Source organism: Rhinolophus ferrumequinum, chromosome 20 (genome assembly GCF_004115265.2).
Source record: "Rhinolophus ferrumequinum isolate MPI-CBG mRhiFer1 chromosome 20, mRhiFer1_v1.p, whole genome shotgun sequence".
NCBI lineage: Eukaryota > Metazoa > Chordata > Mammalia > Chiroptera > Rhinolophidae > Rhinolophus > Rhinolophus ferrumequinum.
Window position 1 is genome coordinate 52,057,191 of NC_046303.1, and position 5,028 is coordinate 52,062,218.

Here is a 5,028-nt window from a genome sequence, read left to right on the forward strand (position 1 = left end):
AGCCAGGGACTAGTCAGAATGGACGCTCTGAGGCGGTGTGAATCAGGACATGAGATGCAGGGACAGCCCTTGTTCTGAGAGGCAGTGATGGCGGAGGAAGGTTTGCTTTAGAACCAATGGAAGTCCTTCTCAGTAAGCTCTGTCGTGGTGTTATTTTATCATGTTCCTGGTATAAGGAAACTATGGATCCCGGAAGACCACATGAAAAAACCTATGATATAATAGTTCAATTATAACTTCCCCTTGGTAGCAATTGCCTCCCATTTTTCCTTAAAATGTTGCTTCAAATATGCCTATCCTTGAGCTCTTTTCACTCCCTCAGTTATAAATTTTTCACCATATTTTGTGAGAATGCGGGTAGCTATGTAATGACTATCATGAGATTTAAAGGAAAGTATCATTACTTTATAATAACATATGAGATAATATTCCCACTTTAAGAAGAAATATGTACATTTTATAGATCAATAGTTCACAAAGTTCACAAAGTTTAGCAAATATTACCAATTACTGTAGGTATTACTTTAGATGTTATGATGTTACTATACTGCGTTATGAATGAAGAAAGATGTTGGAGGGAAAAAAATCCCCTTAGTTTGTTTCCCTCCACTCTTTTCCTATTCACTATTCTTAGTTTTTCAGAATTAAAGCTACTCTTTACTGTTGTTTGGAGGACAATGTAAGATATCATTTCTAGAGTTCCTGACATGGCTCAGTGAACTGATTTAGTGATAACGGGAAAGGACGCTGTGCTATGTTGAAAACAATATTAAAATTTTCACATATGAAACCTCATTCATTCCTCAGCAACTCTGTACAGTTGTTACTACTATGTCCACTTAAAATGGACAAAACACACTGTATCCAATTTAGTGACTTTCCTATTTCATGCTGTAAATAAGAGGCTGAAGCAGGAAAATGAAACTCATGTCTATGTCACTCAAAAGCCCTTGTATCTTCCATCACTCATTCATTCATTCATTCATTCATTCAATTTTCAAGTCAACAAACAATGTTGAACACTGGATTATGGCTTCCTTCCCAGGAGGCTTCCTATAGATGGTGAGGTGGAGACAATTGGGGACACTTAGAAAAGCCAGCATAGGCCCCGGAGAGGTGAGTATAGATGATAAAGTGACCGAACTGAAAGAAGCATCACAAATTGGGTCCTTGGGCTCTAGCTCAGACCTTGCTCAGCACACATGTGCAGGAGAAACGTCCTCTATAGACAGCAGTCACGTCCCTCTGAGAGGTAGAAAGCAGGAGGAGGTGTGTGTGTTTGCACAGGTGCGGCGCATGCGAGGGTTTTTGCTCAGTGACAGTGAGTGTTTCCAAGCAGTGGGTCCCAGCAGGCGCAGTAAGACAGCCCAGCATCTGCTTCCTTAACGCGGTGTATCCTGAGGCTCGCCAGCAAATCACTCTTCTGTCTCCTTGCTTCCTATCTTTCCTCACTAACACCTCGCTCATGGACAACATTTTCATTTGAGGAAATATACAGAATTCGTCTTAGTGGTCGGTCTGGCTTCTGTCGGTACCAGTGTATATATCTACGCTTTGTTAAAGTATCTCTTTTTATTTGGCATTCAAGAAATGCTGTGTTTCCTATTTTCTTGGTAATGGATGTTATGACTTGTGTTATTCGAATGTCTCCACTTGTATCTAAAACAAAAACAAAAGCAAAGTTAGTAAAACGTTGACATTGATTAAAATAGTACACATTTGTTCTCTATTAATGAAAATCTTGGGGTCTGAAGTTTCCATTTTCTTCCTGAAGAATTCAAGGTAACGATGGAATTTGTCAGCTTAGTTTGAATGGCCCTGTGGCTTTCTTCCACCTGAGTGGGCTAATTTGGCTGTCCATGCTTTCTCTCATTTCCCCTTGAATGAATGAGATATCCCCTGGGTAAATCCACTCAGAAGTCCAAAGGGACACCACCACCATGACCTGCGGCAGGAGCAGCATGCTGCCAGCACTTGTCAGTTGAGTGATTGAATAACGGGATGATGGCAAAGCACATCCAAGGGCTGATTTAGTAAGAGGAAGTGGTGCTCTGCACACACAGCTAAGACCCATAGCCGCAGCAAGTGGGGCTCATGGTATTTCCCCAAAACGTCCTGTGGATATAGGTCTGCTAACAGAATTTATCGGCAGATTTCTTCATTACTGTGTGCTTATTACCATCTGATGGTGACATTAGTGTAAAGACACCATTTTCTTGTTAAAGGACTATAAAGTCCTTTATGGTCTAAAATTGAAAGGGAGAGAGAGAGGGAGGAAAAGAAGAAGAAGGAGAGGGAGATACAGAGAGAAATATATTTTTGCTGGGCTGTCAGTTTTTCTTCCAATACTTTAGAGATTTCACTCCAACGTCTTTTGCTTGCATAGTTTCTGACAGAAGTCTTTTATTTTATTTTTTATTTTTTTGGAACTTTGGGGGACAGTGTGTTTCTGCAGGGCCCATCAACTCCAAGTTGTTGTTCTTCAATCTAGTTGTGGAGGGCGCAGCTCATTGGCCCATGGGGGAAACTACCAGCACCATTCTTTTTCAGAGCTTGTGTTCTAACCAACTGAACCATCTTACTGCTCAGAACTCTTCCATTTTTTATCCCTTCTGACTGCCGTCAAGATATTTTCTTTGTGTTTTCTTTGGTATCTATCCCTCGTTCTGGAAGGTTTTTAGCCATTATTTCTTCTAATATTTCTTTTTTTCCATTGTATCTTCCTTTTGCTTCTGGGATTGTAGTTATAAATGTGTTGACAAATTGGATGGTGTCCACAGGTCTGTACTTTTTATGATTTAAGATTATCTGCTGTCTATACCTCTATCTATTCACCTTGCATTGCAGTTTGGGTAATTTCCAGTGGGCTGTCTCCATGTTTTGCTATATTATTTCCTTCTCTCTCTATTGAGTCTACTGGTGAGGGCTTCCAAGGCCTTCTTCATTTCTGTTACTGTGCTTTTAGCTTATTGTATTTCCTTTGGTTCTTTTTTTATAATTTTCATTTCTCTGCTGAAATTACCCATCTGATATTGCATGTTGTTTATCTTTTCCATTAAAGCCTTTAACATATTAATCATACTTATTTTCAATTCCCTTCTGTTAGTTTCAACAATTGTGTCATGTCTCAGCCTGGTACTGATGATTGCTCTGCATATTCAGACTGTGTTTCTTCTGAAATGTTTGGTTGCAGCTGGACATGCTGTATGGTAGAATAGATACTGAGGTAAATATGTTTTATGTTTGAAAATGAGCGCACCTTTCCGTGTTCTAGGCCTTTAGTGTGGGTGTTTGTTTTAATCTAGTCAGGAGTTCGACTTGGTTTGAAGTTTGTTGTTTAGTCAGCAGGGTTGGAGTTTGTTGGTGGTGGTGTGCAGAGACTTACAATGTGTCTGGTCATACTTTGTGTTTGACTTCTTGTCATCGGAGGCTCACAGGGATGTCCAAGGAAGGACTCAACCCAGAACAACAGTGACCAGGCTCTTGTCTTTGCATCAGGAAGCATTCAAGGGCAAGACAGATACAGGAAAACATAGGAAGTTTATAGAATTGAAAGTACACACTTGAGAGGGAAGTGCTGGGGAACTCAGAGACTGAGTTGCACCAAGGAAGTCCTGACCATGGGTCCTCATACTTTCAGGGGCAGATTTTGGTAATGTCCCGTTGTAATAACTGCAACATGAATGAGATTATAATGACATGTAATTAGCTAACAATTAGGTCCCAGTCAAGGGCATTAGCCTTGCTGGATGAAACTGGGTCTGGTTTTTCTCCAGCTGCAAGTCCTGGATACCATCACTTGTTACTTGTGTAACCAGTGGGACGTCTTATGCTCTATCCTGGCGGGTGTTGTCAATTTCCTAGGCTACTCATCCTGCCGCAGTCTCACTTTGGTCTGAGTCTTCCCTTTGTTCTGCTCCCCAGAGACAGCCTGTCTCTTGAAGTGCCCTTAGCTCTGTTTCACTGTGATTTTTATTCAAGATTTGTTAGCATGCTGGTGAGAGGTGAGGAAGGGGGACCTTCTCAGATATATGGGCTAGGACTCCATCATATACAGGTACAGTAAAACTGGGTCTTGAGAATGTGGCTTTCACAAATGTTCTTGCCCTCTTTTAGAGGTAGAACATCTTTTTTTCTTTTTTCCTCAAAGAAATAAATGTAATAAATTTATTTATTAAAATGTTTCAGATCATTTTTATCTCTAAAATATTATTATTCATTGAATTTTATCTTACTTGTTTGCGCTTAAGATGTTACATTTACATTGGATCACAGATAATTCTAGCTTTTGTTAGAGGACATTACCCTAAAATTACAATCATCTTAAGGGGCGGATATATTTTTTAACAAGATTTGTTTAAAAATGGGGGGGGGACTTTAATTAAAATTAAAATTCCTGTTGAGTATGCAACATTTATACTATTTATTTGTTACATTCTGTAAAATGTCTGAGTCTGGTGATAAAAATTCCTGCCAAAAAGACTGTTATTTCCTGGGAATGGTTCCTTATGTTTAAAGTAAATGAATTTAGAATAGTTTCCATAAGAGTCATCATCTAAGCAAGGGACTCTGAGTACTTAAACTGAAAACCACAGCCAGTGGCTGTCTACACAGCTAAGAGTGAAATGTAAGGATTTGGATCTAAATAAGCCACATTGGCTGTTTACATATGGTAGTGACTCAATTCTATGTTTTAATAGGCCTAGATTAACATTTCCTAACAGAAAATGACTGGGTTGTATACGTCAATATTCATTTAAATAATTATGTCTGGGTCAGCTCTCCTTAAATTGTATGTCATTAAATTTAAATTACATTTAAATTTAAATTTACATTTAAATTTAATAATTATTTTGTTCATTGTTTAAAATTGGATATTGTGCTAGATTCTTAGGATTCCAAGGTAAATGACAAGAAGCCCACTCCATGTACTCCTTGGTATAGCTTGATTTATTTCCTTCCCACCATAGAGGTAGAACATCTTTTATGCTCTTTCCCTCCCCCACCTGCAGTAGGTATCCACTTCCT